Here is a 22,070-nt window from a genome sequence, read left to right on the forward strand (position 1 = left end):
CTTTTCCGTCGCCTGTAAAGGGAGCGCCTGTCTCTTTCTATTTTACATCTACTCCTCCTTTTTCTTAGAGGAATAAGCCTTGTGCATACATCGAGTGCCACCGAGTTAATCTGTTCTAGGCATAAGTTTGGGTCTGTGTTGCTTAGTATATCTTCCCAGCTTATATCGGTTAGGACTTGGTTTACTTGGTCCCACTTTATGTTTTTGTTATTGAAGTTGAATTTGGTGAATGCTCCCTCGTGACTAGTCTCATTTTGTCGGTCTGGGGCTCCACGCATACATGTCTGAACCTCAATTATGTTGTGATCTGAGTATATTGTTTTTGATATGGTGACATTTCTTATCAGATCATCATTGTTAGTGAAGATGAGGTCTAGTGTATTCTCCAGTCTAGTAGGCTCTATTATTTGCTGGTTTAAATTGAATTTTGTGCAGAGATTTAAAAGCTCGTGTGAGTGTGAGTTTTCATCAGAGCTGCCTCCTGGTGTTATTACTGCAACAATATTATTTGCTATATTCCTCCATTTTAGGTGCCTTAAGTTGAAATCCCCCAGGAGCAAGATGTTGGGTGCAGGAGCTGGAAGATTTTCCAGACAGTGGTCAATTTTTAACAGCTGTTCCTGGAATTGCTGGGATGTTGCATCCGGAGGCTTGTAGACTACCACAATGACTAGGTTTTGGTTCTCGACCTTTACTGCTAAAACTTCCACTACGTCATTTGAGGCATTAAGCAGTTCTGTGCAAACAAGTGACTCTGCAATGTACAGGCCAACCCCCCCCTTTTGCCTGTTCACTCTGTCACATCTGTATAGGTTGTAACCTGGGGCTTCTTGCAGTTCTTGATGAACACAGAGTTCCATGAGTCTGGCCCTGGGGCAGAGTGCATGGGCATGTCATTTATCGCCTGTTCGAAGTCAATAAATAACAAAAAGGCACAATACCGTGACTGGAACGATACACAAATAACCCGCACATAAAAGACAGAAGCTTACGACGACGTTTCGGTCCGACTTGGACCATTGACAAAGTCACACTAACAGAGGAGGAGCAGAACGGCTATATATAGGCAGGAAGAGGTGGAGGTAGTAGTAGTGGTAGAAGTAGTAGTAGTAGTAGTACAACTACTACTACTACTTCTACCACTACTACTACCTCCACCTCTTCCTGCCTATATATAGCCGTTCTGCTCCTCCTCTGTTAGTGTGACTTTGTCAATGGTCCAAGTCGGACCGAAACGTCGTCGTAAGCTTCTGTCTTTTATGTGCGGGTTATTTGTGTACTGTTCGAAGTCATTTGGCGTCAGGATAACATCGGATAGGCTTGTGTTAATCAAATTTTGTGGCTCTCTCATAAAAAATTCATTTTGATCTTCGACTCTCAGTCTGGTTAGCGGCTTGCTAAAAACTGAGTCATATTGGGACTTGAGTAGCTCACTCATTTCCTTGCTGTCATCTGTGTAGGACCCATCTTGTTTAAGTAGGCGCCCAATACTGGATGTTGTTCTCGACTTTGATTTTGATTTGCTTGACAATAATTTACTAAACATTATCAGGGTTACCACTATCTATCTCCTGGTACTGAAATAGGGAGAGAGTGATGGTATAGCATACAACCAGCAGGGCGAGACACTGACACTCTAGACACTAACCAAAATTAACCACAAATAGGCAAGTGTGTGTGTGTGTGTGTGTGTGTGTGTGTGTGTACTCACCTAATTGTGGTTGCAGGGGTCGAGACTCAGCTCCTGGCCCCGCGTCTTCACTGATCGCTACTGGATCCTCTCTCTCTCTGCTTCCTGAGCTTTGTCATACCTCTTCTTAAAACTATGTATGGTTCCTGCCTCCACTACTTCACTTGCTAGGCTATTCCACTTGCTGACAACTCTATGACTGAAGAAATACTTCCTAACGTCCCTGTGACTCGTCTGAGTCTTCAGCTTCCAGTTGTGACCCCTTGTCCCTGTGTCCCCTCTCTGGAACATCCTATCTCTGTCCACCTTGTCTATTCCCCGCAGTATCTTGTATGTCTTTATCATGTCTCCCCTGACCCTTCTGTCCTCCAGTGTCGTCAGTCCGATTTCCCTTAACCTTTCCTCGTACGACATTCCCTTGAGCTCTGGGACTAGCCTTGTTGCAAACCTTTGTACTTTCTCTAACTTCTTGACGTGCTTGACCAGGTGTGGGTTCCAGACTGGTGCTGCATACTCCAGTATGGGTCTAACATACACAGTGTACAGTGTCTTGAACGATTCCTTATTAAGGTATCGGAACGCTATTCTCAGGTTTGCCAGGCGCCCGTATGCTGCAGCAGTTATTTGGTTGATGTGTGCCTCTGGTGATGTGCTCGGTGTTATGGTCACCCCAAGGTCTTTCTCCCTGAGTGAGGTCTGTAGTCTTTGTCCACCTAGCCTATATTCTGTCTGCGGTCTTCTTTGCCCCTCCCCAATCTTCATGACTTTGCATTTGGCTGGATTGAATTCGAGGAGCCAGTTACTGGACCACATGTCCAGCCTCTCCAGGTCTCTTTGCAGTCCTGCCTCATCCTCGTCCGATTTAATTCTTCTCATCAACTTCACGTCATCTGCGAACAGGGACACTTCAGAGTCTATTCCTTCCATCATGTCGTTCACATATATCAAAAATAGCACTGGTCCTAGAACTGACCCCTGAGGGACCCCGCTCGTAACAGGCGCCCACTGTGATACCTCTTCACGTACCATGACTCGTTGCTGCCTCCCTGTCAGGTATTCCCTTATCCATTGCAGTGCCCTTCCTTTTACCTGTGCCTGATCCTCCAGCTTCTGCACTAATCTCTTGTGGGGAACTGTGTCAAAGGCCTTCCTGCAGTCTAGGAAAACGCAATCTACCCAACCCTCTCTCTCGTGTCTTACTTCTGTTACCTTGTCATAAAACTCCAGGAGGTTTGTGATACAAGATTTGCCTTCCATGAACCCATGCTGGTTTTCATTTATAATCTTGTTCCTTTCCAGGTGTTCGACCACTCTCCTCCTGATAATCTTCTCCATGACTTTGCACACAATACATGTCAGAGACACAGGTCTGTAGTTTAGTGCCTCGTTTCTGTTTCCTTTCTTAAATATGGGGACTACATTAGCTGTCTTCCATTTCTCAGGTAGTTGCCCAGTTTCAAGGGATGTGTTGAAGATTGTGGTTAGAGGCACACACAGCATCTCTGCTCCTTCTCTAAGGACCCATGGGGAGATGTTGTCCGGTCCCATCGCCTTTGAGGTGTCAAGGTCACTTAAGTGTGTGTGTGTGTGTGTGTGTGTGTGTGTGTGTGTGTGTGTGTGTGTGTGTGTGTGTGTGTGTGTGTGTGTGTGTGTGTGTGTGTGTGTGTGTGTGACTCAACAATCAATATTTGCACCAATAACTCATTACAGTTGTGACCGGGTGTGGAAGTGTGAATTGCTCATTACTCTATAATTTGTTCATGATTGTAGCCATGTATAAATGTAAGTAACCATTCTTACAGTATTCATTACCTTTGTAACTTGTGAGTTCATTACCTTTGTAACTTGTGAGTTCATTACCTTGTACCTAGTTCAGCCATCAAAACTTTGGGGCCCAGTCCCTGGACCCATTACGTACCTCTGTAATCTGTAAATACCTTTGTAACTTGTCATGATTTTGACTAGACCTACCTGGAGTTCATTACCTTTGTAAATTGTGAGTTCATTACCTCTGTAAATTGCTCAGCTATCAAAACTTTGGAGTCCAGTCCCTGGACCCATTATGTACCTCTGTAATCTTTTGACTACCGCCCACAGGATGGGTATGGGGTGCATAATAAACATATTAAACTAACTGAACCGTGTCTCACATAAGGGTGTAGCTTGATGTGGAACCACACTGGAGCACTGAACTCTAAAATCATAATGACGACTGATGTTGCCACATACAGCCTAAGGATCCTACTCCATAAAGTCTTCCACCTTGATACACACGGTGGACCTGGTTCAAGAGCAGCCAAGTCATCATCAGCCACACCTATGATCACTCCTTTGCAAATACTATATAATCATTTCTAGTCCCAGGACAGATCCCCTGCCACCTTGTCATTCAGAGCAGGGAAATCAGTGAAACTGGCTGGCCGGAAAGCAACAACTGGCAACTCAGACAGAGCATCCTTGATTCCCTTGCCAATGGGACCTGTCCAGTGGTCAAGACCACTTGGCTTACCGTCAAAGTCGTAGAAAACAGCCCGGAATGACAGCTCATTTTTATTTATTTATTTATTTATTTATTTATTTATTTATTTATTTAAAAATTTGAGCACACATACAGAGGTACAACAAATACAGATAAGAGCAGTATGCCAAAGCCACTTATACTATGCATAGCATTACGGGCTGGCTTAAAATTAACTTAAGATTAACTAAGCAATGATGAAATCAGTGATAAAACATTAATGTAAACAGGTTACTATAAAGCACAAGTGAGTATTACAAAGACAGGTCATATGGTTGTATGCATTGTTGTACATTCAGTAGAATGGAGTATTCTGTTAGGTAGCGTATTTAAAAAATAATAAAGTTAGATTGGGTTTTAGGTTTAACATTTATGTGATATAATTGTGAGAAACATTTAAGATATACAATTTATAAGGTTCAGTTAATCAGTATTTATTTGGTTTTGGGTGAGTAAGTGATCTTTGAGAAGAGACTTGAATTTATAAACAGGTAGTGTTTCTTTTATATTTACAGGTAATGAATTCCAGATTTTAGGGCCTTTTATGTGCATTGAGTTTTTACATAGTGTGAGATGGACACGAGGAACATCAAAGAGTGATCTGTGCCTTGTGTTATGGTCATGTGTTCTGTTGAGGTTGGCAAGGAGATGTTTGAGGGGAGGGTTAATATCAGAGTTAAGTGTTCTATGTATGTAATAGGTGCAGTAGTAAGTATGGATGTTTTGTATGGTGAGGAGGTTTAGTGTATTGAATATTGGTGGAGTGTGCTGCCTATAGTGAGAATTTGTTATCATTCTAACTGCAGCCTTTTGTTGGGTAATTAGTGGTCTGAGATGGTTACTTGTTGTTGAGCCCCATGCACAAATTCCATAGGTGAGATAGGGGTAAATAAGAGAGTGATATAGGGCCAGGAGGGCTGACTGTGGAACATAGTACCGTATCTTCGATAGTATGCCTACAGTCTTGGAAATTTTCTTAGAAATTTGTTGTATATGTGTATGAAATTTGAGTCTATTATCAAGGTGGATTCCTAAGAATTTTCCCTCTGTTAGCTTTGTGATAGGTGATCCGTTTATCATTATGTTAAGAGGGACATCTGTAGCTCTGTTACCAAACTGAATGAAGTAGGTTTTGTCAATGTTTAGTGTAAGTTTGTTAGTTCTCATCCAGGTAGATATTTTCTGTAATTCGGTATTTACAGTATTGGCTAGCGTGACTGGGCTCGGGTGGGAGAAGACGTATGTGGTGTCATCTGCAAATAGTGTGGGTTTGAGTAATTGCGAAGCATTTGGTAGGTCATTTATGTATAGGAGAAAGAGAAGAGGGCCAAGGACACTTCCCTGTGGGACACCAACTGTAATTGGTTGTGCAGAGGAGTTTGCCCCATTTGCATACACATATTGGCTGTTAATTAAGTAAAAGGACACAAATGCAAGTAATGTGACATTTTATTGTGGCAAGGTTTCGCTCTCCATATATATATATATATATATATATATATATATATATATATATATATATATATATATATATATATATATATATATATATAAAATAGGGAGGTAGCACCTCTAGAACTGTCCTGGGGACCCTCATCCTCAGAGAAAAGAATAAACTTGCTTCAGGGAAAACTTAAGGTTCTCCCTGAAGCTGTTTGAGAATTTTCTCCTACCACCCCCTATATTTCAAGTATGTTTTATTTAAAGACAAAATACATTGGCCAAATATTCACAAAGATACAACAGAAAGTAAAACAATATAGGTAACTCAGAGCTACATCTCGAATACTTCGTCCAGCTCCCCTGCGGTGGGCTGGGTGCCCAGAATGCTGTAGGCATTTCCTCTCTGGATCGCAACACTGAGTCTCTGAAAGAGGAAGCTGGTCGCCCTGTGGTCCTTTGAGGAACTTTAGAGCACACTTGCCCCATGCTCCAAGGGTCTCCGACCCTATTGGAATGAAATTATAGGAAGGGGGAAGGTCTTCATATTTTCGGATCTTCTGGGTCTCCCTGTGGCTGGCAGCTCCACCCCCTTCCACTACGGAGTATGGCAAGTAGGTGTGTGCCAATGTGGTGGCATAGGTGTAGTCCCAGGCAATCTGCTTTCCATCCTTCCAGGGTAGCATAGTGGCTCCATCAGGACGCTTTTGACTTCCATTAGACCTCTGTACTTGGGGTTCCCGTTGAGCTGGGCAACGGGCTGTGGCGAGGCTTCTCTTTATGATGTCATTGACCTCCTCATGTCTGGCATACTTCCCTTCTGCTGTGTGACACACGAGACCATGAAGTCCGAATTGATCAGCTGTCGCTCTGCAGCAAATACACCTATGCTCGTTGAGGATGGGGGCGGCTAGGCCAAGAGCAACATATATATATATATATATATATATATATATATATATATATATATATATATATATATATATATATATATATATATATATATATATATATATATATATATATATATATATCCTGTACTATAATTATATTCACGGGAAACAGCCCGTAAACTTTTCGGTACTATATACTATTAGTAATATTATATTTGCCTTCTACCAGTATGGATATTTGATTGGGAGTAGGAAAGGGAATATCTTCTTTAAATACGTATTGCACTGCATAGTTATCGACATCTTGATGGAATTACAATCACTGTCATCAGGATTTTTTTTTTTGGTAAATGATGATGAAAGCCAACTAGGGAAACCCTTATTACTGCTACAGTCTGTCGTCAAGGTCTGGACTCATTCAAGCTTAATCCAGCTCTGGAAGTAACGTTGTAACAATACAGTGTCCTCTTCACCGTCAGGATTTACTCTCTGGAAACCAACATTCATATACCAAAGTTTAAACAGAGATCTAAAATACTTCCTGCATTATGTGTTTCAATTTTCACATGAACATTATTAAATATGTAGTGATATACATGTTTTAAGAAGATAGTCTTTCTTACTCCCCAACAAATATAATTCTGAAAGAATGTACAACAAGCTAAGTATAAATATTATAAAGCTTTACAACTAATTAATATGACCTGATGTTTGTTGATGCTCGATCTAGGAATCTAAGCTAGTGTGTGTTGCCAGCATGGAATGTTTCTCTATACTGTGTGTTGCCAGTATGTATAGCCTGCTGCAGGAGAACGTTTCTCTTTATTGTATGTTGCCAGTAAGTATAGCCTGCTGCAGGAGCTTTACTGACACTCATGTAGTCGCTAGGTTTGGACTGAACGAGCCAGTAATTAGTGAAACGTTCCTCAATAAAGAAGCCCAAATGTTGCACAAGGTTCTCTTTCCTCAACGTAACGAAACACATAATGGACTCCATGACATTTGGCAACAACTGAATAGACCACTGAAGGTCCATATCACCGGCAGAATAAACTGTACGAGGCTTTCAACAATGGTAAAAAAGAAGACGAAAGAGAAAGAAGAGACAGATGAAACCCCGCCAAGTTGTGATCTAAACCTTCGACATCAGATGTAAAAGAAAATTGTTCTTTTATAATCAAATTAACTCAAGATAAAAATAAGTTAGAAGAATCAGCATCAAGCTATGTAGAAATATTACCTTATTTGAGCAATGTGATAAAAAAGTTGCTGACAGAGGAGATACGCTGAGTTCAGAAGTTAAACTACGTTAACAGTTCTCTTAGCTTAGTGGCGGTACAGGAAAAATGTCATAGACGCTGTTCTCTGGTTTTATACCAAGATTCTCAGGAGGATTACACTGAGCTTGATATTGAAAAAAATGTGCGACCTTTGACAAATTGAGTAAATATTTAGATTATAAATGTCAGAAATCTTTGCCTGAGTTTCTTAATATGTATTAAAGGTGTGTATCTCTTGAGATGTAACATTCCACTGCTTTGTTACTGCAAAGCAGTGGAATGTTACACCTCAAGAGATACCATCAAAGACTGAGAGATTATTATTGTGACATGATGGAGTTTTAAATTGTTCCAAGTAGACAGAAGTATCGGGAAGGGGGGTGGGGTGGCACTGTATGCCCGAGATCGCTTGAACTGTTGCATAAAAATGGGTATAAAATCTGAAATAACACATACAGTCTCTTTGGATAGAATTTTTCAGAGAGGCATGAAAATTTGATTTTAGGTGTGATATACCGTCCCCCAAACTTAGGGACCAAAGGAGACTACTATGGTAGGAAATTGTTAAGGCCACAAGGCACGATAACACAGTAATTCTAGGGGACTTCAACTTTAGTCAGATTGAGTGGAATTTCTTGACCGGGAATTTAGAATCTAACGACTTCTTAGAAATAGTTCAGGATTGTTCTTTGAAGCAGTTTGTGACAGAACCTACAAGGAGAAATAACCTGCTTGATTTGGTTCTAGCAAACAAGGAAACCCTTGTTAATAATTTAGAAATTACAGAGGAACTTGGCGCAAGTGATCATAAATCAATTACCTTTAGCATTGAATGGAAGTACGATAGTAGCGATAACTCAGTAACGGTCCCAGATTCTCGCTTAGCAGATTACGATGGGCTTAGAGAACATTTACCATCTGTGGACTGGGGTAACGAAGAGAGCTATCAGTATGACAGTTTTCTGAACACTATACATGCTGCTCAAAGAACATTTATCCTGTATAAAGAAATTAGATCGAATAGAAATGACCCAAAATGGATGAATAATAGGCTCAAATATCTTTTTGGGCAGAAGAAAGGCATTTATAGGCGTATCAAAAGAGGTGAGGGTCATCTTATGAATCAGTATATTGACATTAAGAGGGACGTTAAAAAGGGAATAAGAAAAGCTAAAAGGTACTATGAAATTAAAGTTGCTAGGAATTCGAAATCTAACCCTAAAAGTTTTTTCCAGATGTATAGAACAAAAGTTAGAGATAAGATAGGTCCCGTTAAAAATAACTATGGAGTTCTTACTGACAAAGAGAATGAAATGTACTTTATTTTTAATAATTATTTTCTCTCGGTTTTTACCCAGGAAGACACTAATAATATCCCGATAATTAGGATTTTTAGTGGGCATGAAGAAGATAAATTGTGTAATATCACAGTCACTAGCGAAATGGTTATCAGATAGACTGTTTGAAGCAAAATAAATTGCCTGGTCCTGATGAGCTTTTTTCAAGGGTTCTTAAGGAATGCAAAATGGAACTCTGTGAACCCTTAACTAATATTTTTAATTTATCTCTTCAAACAGGTGAAGTGCCTGATATGTGGAAGATGGCTAATGTAATTCCTATTTTTAAAGCAGAGGACAAGCCGTTACCGTCAAATTACCGCCCAATAAGCCTAACTTCAATTGTAGGTAAATTACTAGAGTCAATTATAGCTGATAATATAAGAAGCCATCTCGATAGGCATAATTTGATTAATGATACTCAACATGGTTTCACCAGGGGCCGTTCCTGCCTAACTAATTTATTAACCTTCTTCAGCAAAGCTTTTGAGGCCGTTGATCAGGATAAAGAATTTGATATTGTTTATTTAGATTTTAGTAAGGCTTTTGATAGAGTACCACATTAGCAAGAGAGACTGTTGAAAAAAGTGGCTGCTCATGGCATTGAGGGAAAAGTGCTGTCATGGATCGAGTCATGGTTCACTAATAGGAAGCAGAGAGTGTGCGTAAATGGGGTTCAATCTGAGTAGGGATCTGTAACAAGTGGCGTTCCGCAGGAGTCAGTTTTAGGCCCATTGTTGTTTATAATATATATAAATGACCTTGACGATGGAATTGCTAGTGACATAAGTAAATTTGCTGATGACACGAAGATGGGTAGGATAATCGATTCAGACGTTGATGTCTCGGAACTTCAGGAGGATTTAGACAAACTTAATTCGTGGTCAGAAAAGTGGCAGATACAGTTCAATGTAGATAAATGTGAAGTTCTAAAGCTCGGAAATGTTCATAACCCTAGCACCTACCAGCTTAATAATGTTGAACTAAGCCGTATAGAATGAGAAAAGGATTTGGGGGTTATGGTAAGCAGCAACCTTAAACCAAGACAGCAATCCCTAAGCGTACGTAATAAGGCAAATAGATTATTAGGACTTATATCAAAAAGTGTAAGCAACAGAAGTCCAGCGGTTATACTTCAGCTTTATACATCATTAGTAAGGCCTCACCTAGATTATGCAGCTCAGTTCTGGTCTCCGTATTACAAAATGGACATAAATTCGTTAGAAAACATTCAGCGTAGGATGACTAAATTAATACATAGCATTAGAAATCTTCCTTATGAAGAAAGATTGAAGACTCTTAAGTTACATTCACTTGTTAGACGAAGAATGAGGGGAGACCTGATCGAAGTGTATAAGTGGAAGATAAGTATTAATAAAGGGGATATTAATAAGGTCTTGAGGATGTCTCTCCAAGAAAGAACCCGAAATAATGGATTCAAATTAGACAAGTTTAGATTTAGAAAGGATATAGGAAAGTATTGGTTTGGAAATAGGGTAGTTGATGAGTGGAACAGTCTACCTAGTTGGGTTACTGAGGCTAAAACCTTGGGTAGTTTCAAATTTACGTTGGAAAAATACATGAGTGAGAGGGGTTGGATTTGAGTGGGGCTTGCATATGAGAGTGGATAAAGTTATCAGAACTTATTTCTTGGGTGGGATTGAAAATTGGGTTAGGGAAATGTTTTGTTAGTGGGATGGATTGTGAAGGACCTGCCTAGTATGGGTCAAAAGGCCTGCTGCAGTGTTCCTCATTTCTTATGTTCTTATGCTCTTATATCAACAGGTGGTGTGCCAAATATATATAGAACAATCCCCTGAGATACGAGATTAATGTGCTCGAAAGATGGCTCGCAACGTCAAAACTCTTACCACGGAAGTGTATTTAACATTACCAACCAAATGTCAGTATTTTTCGTTACAACATATTTTTTGGAGGCATGAAAACATATGGTATTTGTAGTACACTTATAACAGCTGATGTGTAGGACACTTAGTTTAAACACTGGTGCTTGTACAAAAAGTGGGTATGCGATTCTCGTATCGAAGAAATATTGCGCTCATATGTTGATGTTGGGATAGAAAAAAAAGATACTCGTATCAGCGAAATCCTGTATGAGGGTTCTCTTATCTCGGGAGTTTGCTGTATGTATAATTTTAGTGAGCTTGGCCATAGAATTCGTAGGAAATTCGTAGCACTAAATCCACACTGACATGTGATGGTTAGTATCATGGATTTGGCACATCGGTAATCCGTTACGAAATCAGAACCTATGATTACGATTGTTCAAAATATAGTGATGTGTATGAACCTCAACAACGTTGAATAAATGTTAAAAATCAATGCTGCCGGAATCTCTGGATCGCTTTCTCCATGATATCAAATCAACGGCCGATACACACACACATAGCTGCTGATCGTCTGTTTATTGCAATAGCTTTCAGCATCATATCATATCAGCATGTCGATCTATGTTATTCATATGAGCACTTTTATTGTCAATAGCCACTTGTATATAGAGGAAATATGCATCTCGTTAACTCACTGACACGCTCAGTAGCCTGTCATTCTCAGATAGCTACTGAGAATTCCTGAGACTCGCTACTAGGTTTGTCCAGGGATCAGAACTAAATTAGCTTCAGAAAAGACCCACATGGCTAATTTTTCACAATAGCGATTTTAATGTCTCCACAATAACAGACCATGACACATTCTATGTGTCACTCCTTCTGAAGAGATTATCCAAAATTGTAGCCTCAGAGACATTTCACGATAACAGCTCACAGGAATGTTTCAGGAAATAATCATTCAAGAATACAAAAAAAAAAAAAAAAAAAAAAAAAAAACTGAGCCTGGACTCGGATCCGTGGCTATCGGACCCTTGTTACATCTCGATAAGCCAGAGCCATTTTGTCTTAAGATGTCCATATCCCTTAGTGCTCTGTGACAATACAGCTGCTCTCTAGTATACCAACAAAATATGATGACTTGTAACCAGTCGCTTCACTTCAAAATCATTGAGATAGTGGCAACTTTACCAGATCTGACCCATCTGTGTGTAAGACTAGCAAGATTCCACATAATATCCCTCCTGCTGAGTACCGCTGTTTGCATCGTTGGGATAGACATGGAACATTTACGTGAAGCACAACAAGCACTTCTGGCAGATGAATATACAACCTTTGCCATTAAACACGATAGTGATACCCAGCAACTTCCTAGATGAGCTCGCTGGTGAAAGTCGAAACAGCTACACATTGGATCAGTTACGTCAAATATGTCAGTGTTCTCCAGCAATTCCTGAGACTGGGAGCAGCATCTGCACAGTTTGCGTCTAATAATTACACTGTTTCATACTACTGGCCACTTTGTATATACAAAGTCAGTAAGACAATAAGTACGAGACATGAAAACCTGACCAGGAGAATGAGTTCTGAAGGGTACCAGTTGTTCCCTGAGAGGGTACTTCACTGTTCGCCACACAATACATTTCTGGGGAAGAAACTTCTCTGATCTAATCAATGAACAAGAGTTGATGCGCCAGTAGTCCTTCTGCAGTGCTACATTCTGTATATGTGATTCCCATCTAAATGCTTCCTGGCAGGAAGCTCGGTTATATTGAAGAAGCCTTTGTCCTGGTTGAAGCTATTTAATATACTGATTAGTGATGATTATCAAACAAGAATCTTCCTTGATAACAAGTCGTTCGCTATTGAAACTGATCAAGTGGTCGGGGGAGTTCGTATGAAATACAGGCATTATTTAGGTGGTCAATTCTGCTGGTAAACTGGTGTTCAGAAATGCATAAGTGAAGGTCCCTTGATGTTTCTCCCGTGTATATTTGGTTACTATCTTTGCAGGAGAGCGTGTACATCCCTACCATGGTTTTGAGTTGGAGTCCCATATTGGTGATGTCTTTGACTGTAGAAGCGGCAGTGGTAGATACTTGGAATTCAGTGTTGGAGACAATGCTGGAGATGAATTTAGCAACAGAGTTGATAGGAGGGGACCTATGCATCTTATTTCGGTTGTCTCTCTTCTAGGCAGTTAAAGATGTACGCACGGCTACTGCTGTCTCTGAAATGATGAGGATAGTTTAGTTGGTTGGGAGGTACTATCGTCCTACCAAATGTGTGAAACAGAAGCCTGTAATTGTTTTGCCTAATGGTAGGACTGCTGGTGTCTTTTTTCTGTCTCATAATCATGCAAGGTTGCAGATATGTTTTGCTACGTCTACTTATACTTAGGCCACACTACACATACATGTACAAGCATATATATACACACCTCTCTATGTTTTCTTCTATTTTCTTACTAGTTCTTGGTCTTGTTTACTTCCTCTTATCTCCGTGGTGAAGTGGAACAGAATTCTTCCTCCGTAAGCCACGTGGGTCGTAAGAGGCGACTAAAATGAAGGAAGCAATGAGCAAGTATCCTTTTCTCTTGTATAAATTACTAAAATCAGGAAAAAGAAAAACTTTATAAAACTGGGTTGATTGAATGTGCGTGGATGTAGTGCGGATGATAAGAAAGAAATGATTGCTAATGTTATGAATGAAAATAAGTTGGATGTCCTAGCTCCAAGCGAAACAAAGCTGAAGGGGGTAGGGTAGTTTCAGTGAGTAGAAATAACTGGGATTAAGTTAGGTGTATCTGAGAGAGTTAGAGCAAAGGAAGGGGTAGCAATAATGTTGAAGGTTCAGTTATGGATAGAGAAGATGGAATAGAAATGTATAAATTCAAGGATTATGGGGATTAAAATAAGGGTCGGATGCAAAAAGCGGATCATAATAAGCGTGTATGAACCTGGAGAAAAGAGGAGTATAGAGGAAAGAGAGAGATTTTGGGAGATGTTAAGCGAATGTGTAGGAAGTTTTGAACCAAGTGAGAAGGTAATTGTGGTAGGGGACCTAAATGCTAAATAAAGCAGGAGAAACGTTTAGAGAGGGTGTGGTACGTAAATTTGGGGTGCCCGGTGTAAATGATAATGGGGAGATTTGATTAAACTTTGTATAGAAAGGGGTTTGCTTACAGGTAGCACGTATTTTAAGAGAAAGAGGATCAATAAGTATACAAGATATGATATATTGCGTAATGACAGTAGTTTGTTGGACTACTTATTGGTAGATGAAAGACTGTTGTCAGACTTCAGGATGTATATGTATATAGAGGGGTCACAGATATATTAGATCACATTTTAGTTAAAGCTACAGTGAGAGTAAAAGGTGGATTGGATACAAGGTAAAGGGACGCAGCAAGCAAGAGAGAGAAGTGAAGGTTTATAAATTAAAGGAGGAGGCAGTTAGGGTAAGGTATAAACAGGCTAGTGAGAGTATAGGTAATGGGGTAGAAGTTGTATGGAGTAAGTTTAAGTATGTAGTGTTAGAGTGTTCAGCAGAAGTTTGTGGTTACAGGAAAGTGGGTGTGGGAGGGAAGAAGAGCGAATGGTGGAATGATGATGTAAGGAGAGTAGTAAGAGATAAAGTTAGATTATGAGAGGTTTTTACAAAGTAGAAGTGATGCAAAGAGGGAGAAGAATATGGAGAGTAAAAGACAGGATAAAAAGAGAGCAATTGAGAGAGTGGGTGAGATGTTATCAACAAATTTTATTGAAAATAAGATGTTTTGGAGATTAATAAGTTGAGAAAGCCTAGTGAACGAAAGGATTTGATAGTTAAAAATATAAGAGGAGAGTTATTAAATGGGGAGTTAGAGGTATCGGGAAGATGGATTGAATATTTTGAGGAATTGTTAGATGTTGATGAAGATAGGGAAGCTCTGATTTCGTGAACAGGGCAAGGAAGAATAACATCTTGTAGGAGTGAGACAGAGCCAGTTGTGAGTGTGGAGAAAGTTCGTGAGACAGTGAGTAGAATGAAAGGGGGTAAAGCAGCTGGGACTGATGCGATAAAGATAGAAATGTTGAAAGCAGGTGGGGATATAGTTTTGGAGTAGTTAGCGCTTTTATTTAATAGATGAATGGAAGAGTTTAAGGTACTTAGGGATTGCCAGACAGCATGCATAGTTCCTTTGTATAAAGGCAAAGAGGACATAAGAGAGGGTAAAAATTATTGGGGAATACGTCTGTTGAGTATACGTGGTAAAGTGAATGGTAGATTTATTATTGAAAGAATTAAGAGTAAGACGGAGAGCAGGATAGCAGATGAACAAGGAGGCTTTAGGAAGGGTAGGGGGTGTGTAGACCAAGTGTTTACAGTGAAACATATAGGTTAACAGTATATAGATAAGGGTAAAGAGGTTTTTGTGGCATTTATGGATTTGGAAAAGGCATATGATTGGATGGATAGAGGGGCAATGTTGCAGATGTTGAAACTGTATGGAATAGGTGGGTTACTGAAAGCAGTGAAGAGTTTTTACGAGGATAGTGAGGCTCAGGTTAGAGTAAGTAGGCGAGAGGGTGATTATTTCCAAGTAAAACTAGGCCTTAGATAGGGATGTGTGATGTCACCATGGTTGTTCAGTATATTTATAGATGGGGTTGTAAGAGAAGTGAATGTTCGGGTGTTGGCAAGAGGTGTGGAGTTAAAAGATAAAGAATCTAACACAAAGTGGGAGTTGTCACAGTTGCTCTTTGCTGATGACATTGTGCTTCTGGGAGATTCTGAAGAGAAGTTGCAGAGGTTGGTTGATGAGTTTCGTAGGGTATGTAAAAGAAGGAAATTAAAGGTGAATATAGGAAAGAGTAAGGTGATGAGGATAACAAAAAAATTAGGTAACGGAAGGATGGGTATCAGATTGAAGAGAGAGCGTATGGAGCAGGTAAATGTATATAGATATCTGGGAGTAGTCGTGTCAGCAGATGGGTCTATGAAAGATGAGGAGAATCATAGAATTGACGAAGGGAAAAAGATGAGTGGTGCACTGAGGAGTCTGTAGAGACAAAGAACATTTTCCATGAAAGCAAAGAGGGGAATGTATGAGAGTATAGTTATACCAACGCTCTTATATGGGTGTGAAGCATGGGTGATGAATGTTGCAACAAGGAGAAAGCTGGAGGCATTGGAGATGTCATGTCTGAGGGCAATGTGTGGTGTGAATATAATGAAGATAACCCACAATTTGGAGATTAGGAGGAGGTACGGGATTACCAAAACGATTATCTAGAAGGCTGAGGAGGGGTTATCGAGATGGTTTGGACATGTAAAGAGAATGGAACAAAATAGAATTGCTTCGAGAGTGTATAAACCTGTAGTGGAGAGAAGGCAGGGTAGGGGCCGGCCTAGGAAAGGTTGGAGGGATGGGGTAAAAGAGGTTTTGTGTGTGAGTGGCTTGGACTTCCAGCAAGCATCCGTGAGCGTGTTAGATAGGAGTGAATGGAGACAAATGGGCTTTAGGACATGATGTGCTGTTGGAGTGTGAGCAAGGTAACATTTATGAAGGGATTCAGGGAAACCGGCAGACAGGACTTGAGTCCTGGAAATGGGAAGTACAGTGTCTGCACTCTGAAGGAGGGGTGTTAATGTTTAAGTTTTATAACTGTAGTGTAAGCGCACCTCTGGAAAGACAGTGATGGAGTGAATGATGAGGAAAGTTTTTCTTTTTCGGGCCACCCTGCCTTGGTGGGAAACGGCCTATGTGTTAATAAAAAAAAATTAGCTTAGAAAAGATCTAGTCTAGGAAAGAGTATTCTTCAAAGAATTCAGTGCTGCGGATACGGAGAGCACGTAGAAAAAAGCCTATGATTACGCCACGTTTAGTCTTGGTGTCGCGGTGCGAGTAGCAGTTGAGAAGATTGTGTTGAATGGTAGGCTTGCGGTGGACTTTGAATAGTAGTTCATGATCAGATTTATAGATGAGAACGCCGAGGAAAAGTAGAGTGCCATCTCCTCTGAACGTGGATTGGAATGAGGGCTCAACCTGGTTGAGTTTGTGCAAGAAAGGTATAAAATACCGACAATATGAAAGTTAAGACACATGTGCAACATCTGGATATCTTTATTGTAGTAGACGTTTCGCCATCCAGTGGCTTTATCAATACAGATTCTAGGACATAATAGGAAGACAGTAGAACTATATACAAAAGATGAGGTAATCAGTCCCTCGGCCTTGGAGTTAGTGTTCACAGCATCGTGGTGGAGGAGAGTCTGGAGCAAAGGCAAGAAGACTGGCGCTTTTTATAGGCGTCAGTGAATGGGACGGGCAGCAGACGAGGGCAGTCACTGGTAGGCGGGATTCCCCAGTGGAAGTAGGTCCTTCCCAAAGAGATGGGTTAGTTGCAGCAGCCGTGAAGAAGGTCTTGTAGATGTCCTCTGAACCAAGATTCCATGATGTTGCAGTGTCTGACAAGTTGTGCAAGAAAGGTATAAAATACCGACAATATGAAAGTTAAGACACATGTGCAACATCTGGATATCTTTATTGTAGTAGACGTTTCGCCATCCAGTGGCTTTATCAATACAGATTCTAGGACATAATAGGAAGACAGTAGAACTATATACAAAAGATGAGGTAATCAGTCCCTCGGCCTTGGAGTTAGTGTTCACAGCATCGTGGTGGAGGAGAGTCTGGAGCAAAGGCAAGAAGACTGGCGCTTTTTATAGGCGTCAGTGAATGGGACGGGCAGCAGACGAGGGCAGTCACTGGTAGGCGGGATTCCCCAGTGGAAGTAGGTCCTTCCCAAAGAGATGGGTTAGTTGCAGCAGCCGTGAAGAAGGTCTTGTAGATGTCCTCTGAACCAAGATTCCATGATGTTGCAGTGTCTGACAAGTTGTGCAAGAAAGGTATAAAATACCGACAATATGAAAGTTAAGACACATGTGCAACATCTGGATATCTTTATTGTAGTAGACGTTTCGCCATCCAGTGGCTTTATCAATACAGATTCTAGGACATAATAGGAAGACAGTAGAACTATATACAAAAGATGAGGTAATCAGTCCCTCGGCCTTGGAGTTAGTGTTCACAGCATCGTGGTGGAGGAGAGTCTGGAGCAAAGGCAAGAAGACTGGCGCTTTTTATAGGCGTCAGTGAATGGGACGGGCAGCAGACGAGGGCAGTCACTGGTAGGCGGGATTCCCCAGTGGAAGTAGGTCCTTCCCAAAGAGATGGGTTAGTTGCAGCAGCCGTGAAGAAGGTCTTGTAGATGTCCTCTGAACCAAGATTCCATGATGTTGCAGTGTCTGACAAGTTGTGCAAGAAAGGTATAAAATACCGACAATATGAAAGTTAAGACACATGTGCAACATCTGGATATCTTTATTGTAGTAGACGTTTCGCCATCCAGTGGCTTTATCAATACAGATTCTAGGACATAATAGGAAGACAGTAGAACTATATACAAAAGATGAGGTAATCAGTCCCTCGGCCTTGGAGTTAGTGTTCACAGCATCGTGGTGGAGGAGAGTCTGGAGCAAAGGCAAGAAGACTGGCGCTTTTTATAGGCGTCAGTGAATGGGACGGGCAGCAGACGAGGGCAGTCACTGGTAGGCGGGATTCCCCAGTGGAAGTAGGTCCTTCCCAAAGAGATGGGTTAGTTGCAGCAGCCGTGAAGAAGGTCTTGTAGATGTCCGCCAGTCTTCTTGCCTTTGCTCCAGACTCTCCTCCACCACGATGCTGTGAACACTAACTCCAAGGCCGAGGGACTGATTACCTCATCTTTTGTATATAGTTCTACTGTCTTCCTATTATGTCCTAGAATCTGTATTGATAAAGCCACTGGATGGCGAAACGTCTACTACAATAAAGATATCCAGATGTTGCACATGTGTCTTAACTTTCATATTGTCGGTATTTTATACCTTTCTTGCACAACTTGTCAGACACTGCAACATCATGGAATCTTGGTTCAGAGGACATCTACAAGACCTTCTTCACGGCTGCTGCAACTAACCCATCTCTTTGGGAAGGACCTACTTCCACTGGGGAATCCCGCCTACCAGTGACTGCCCTCGTCTGCTGCCCGTCCCATTCACTGACGCCTATAAAAAGCGCCAGTCTTCTTGCCTTTGCTCCAGACTCTCCTCCACCACGATGCTGTGAACACTAACTCCAAGGCCGAGGGACTGATTACCTCATCTTTTGTATATAGTTCTACTGTCTTCCTATTATGTCCTAGAATCTGTATTGATAAAGCCACTGGATGGCGAAACGTCTACTACAATAAAGATATCCAGATGTTGCACATGTGTCTTAACTTTCATATTGTCGGTATTTTATACCTTTCTTGCACAACTTGTCAGACACTGCAACATCATGGAATCTTGGTTCAGAGGACATCTACAAGACCTTCTTCACGGCTGCTGCAACTAACCCATCTCTTTGGGAAGGACCTACTTCCACTGGGGAATCCCGCCTACCAGTGACTGCCCTCGTCTGCTGCCCGTCCCATTCACTGACGCCTATAAAAAGCGCCAGTCTTCTTGCCTTTGCTCCAGACTCTCCTCCACCACGATGCTGTGAACACTAACTCCAAGGCCGAGGGACTGATTACCTCATCTTTTGTATATAGTTCTACTGTCTTCCTATTATGTCCTAGAATCTGTATTGATAAAGCCACTGGATGGCGAAACGTCTACTACAATAAAGATATCCAGATGTTGCACTGGTTGAGTTTGTTTTGATGTACAGAAACGTCGAAATTCCTAGGAATTATGATAAGAATACCATCAAAATAACGGAGTTAGGTGACCCAGGAAGGGATGATAGGGAAAATCTCTCGGATTAAAGATGTTCAATGTATAGGGTCGCCAGAACAGACCTTAATGCTGAACAAATTGGTAAACCAACACATTGTTCAACGAGGTCTACGAAGTCCCTGTCTAGAATGGGGAAGTTATCTATTACCTGGAGTTTACCTGGAGAGAGTTTCGGGGGTCAACGCCCCCGCGGCCCGGTCTGTGACCAGGCCTCCTGGTGGATCAGCGCCTGATCAACCAGGCTGTTGCTGCTGGCTGCACGCAAACCAACGTACGAGCCACAGCCCGGCTGATCAGGAACTGACTTTAGGTGCTTGTCCAGTGCCAGCTTGAAGACTGCCAGGGGTCTGTTGGTAATCCCCCTTATGTGTGCTGGGAGGCAGTTGAACAGTCTCGGGCCCCTGACACTTATTGTATGGTCTCTTAACGTGCTAGTGACACCCCTGCTTTTCATTGGGGGGATGGTGCATCGTCTGCCAAGTCTTTTGCTTTCGTAGTGAGTGATTTTCGTGTGCAAGTTCGGTACTAGTCCCTCTAGGATTTTCCAGGTGTATATAATCATGTATCTCTCCCTCCTGCGTTCCAGGGAATACAGGTTTAGGAACCTCAAGCGCTCCCAATAATTGAGATGTTTTATCTCCGTTATGCGCGCCGTGAAAGTTCTCTGTACATTTTCTAGGTCGGCAATTTCACCTGCCTTGAAAGGTGCTGTTAGTGTGCAGCAATATTCCAGCCTAGATAAAACAAGTGACCTGAAGAGTGTCATCATGGGCTTGGCCTCCCTAGTTTTGAAGGTTCTCATTATCCATCCTGTCATTTTTCTAGCAGATGCTATTGATACAATGTTATGGTCCTTGAAGGTGAGATCCTCCGACATAATCACTCCCAGGTCTTTGACGTTGGTGTTTCGCTCTATTTTGTGGCCAGAATTTGTTTTGTACTCTGATGAAGATTTAATTTCCTCATGTTTACCATATCTGAGTAATTGAAATTTCTCATCGTTGAACTTCATATTGTTTTCTGCAGCCCACTGAAAGATTTGGTTGATGTCCGCCTGGAGCCTTGCAGTGTCTGCAATGGAAGACACTGTCATGCAGATTCGGGTGTCATCTGCAAAGGAAGACACGGTGCTGTGGCTGACATCCTTGTCTATGTCGGATATGAGGATGAGGAACAAGATGGGAGCTAGTACTGTGCCTTGTGGAACAGAGCTTTTCACCGTAGCTGCCTCGGACTTTACTCTGTTGACGACTACTCTCTGTGTTCTGTTAGTGAGGAAATTATAGATCCATCGACTGACTTTTCCTGTTATTCCTTTAGCACGCATTTTGTGCGCTATTACGCCATGGTCACACTTGTCGAAGGCTTTTGCAAAGTCTGTATATATTACATCTGCATTCTTTTTGTCTTCTAGTGCATTTAGGACCTTGTCGTAGTGATCCAATAGTTGAGACAGACAGGAGCGACCTGTTCTAAACCCATGTTGCCCTGGGTTGTGTAACTGATGGGTTTCTAGATGGGTGGTGATCTTGCTTCTTAGGACCCTTTCAAAGATTTTTATGATATGGGATGTTAGTGCTATTGGTCTGTAGTTCTTTGCTGTTGCTTTACTGCCCCCTTTGTGGAGTGGGGCTATATCTGTTGTTTTTAGTAACTGAGGGACGACCCCTGTGTCCATGCTCCCTCTCCATAGGATGGAAAAGGCTCGTGATAGGGGCTTGTGTTGTGGGCACTTTAATAAATTGGGATGTCACATCTAGGCTGGAGAGTTTCTAGTGTTTGATGTTTGTTTCAGGAACAGTCGAGATCACTAAATTGTTTTAAATGTACATGACTGATCACTGATCTTTTCTAAACATAACTATCCTCTTCATTTCATCAGAGACTGCTGGTTCCGTGCTCACATTATCAACTCAGCTAGACGAGACACAACTGTAAGAAGATACATAATCCTCCCTAACAACTTTTTTCTTAAACATATCTTCAGCATTCTCTCCAGTACCAAATTCCAAGTATCCATCACTGCATCTATCACAGTCAAGGGCACCACCAGTAACACCAACAGCTCCAAACCACAGCAGACGTATGCATAATACTTTGCAAAGACTGCGAATAAATATATATGGGAGAAATAAAAAACAGACACACAATTAGATGAGTACACACACACACACACACACACACACACACACACACACACACACACACACACACACACACACACACACACACACACACACACACATACACACATGTC

This window comes from Cherax quadricarinatus, chromosome 62, assembly GCF_038502225.1.
Source record: "Cherax quadricarinatus isolate ZL_2023a chromosome 62, ASM3850222v1, whole genome shotgun sequence".
Lineage (NCBI taxonomy): Eukaryota > Metazoa > Arthropoda > Malacostraca > Decapoda > Parastacidae > Cherax > Cherax quadricarinatus.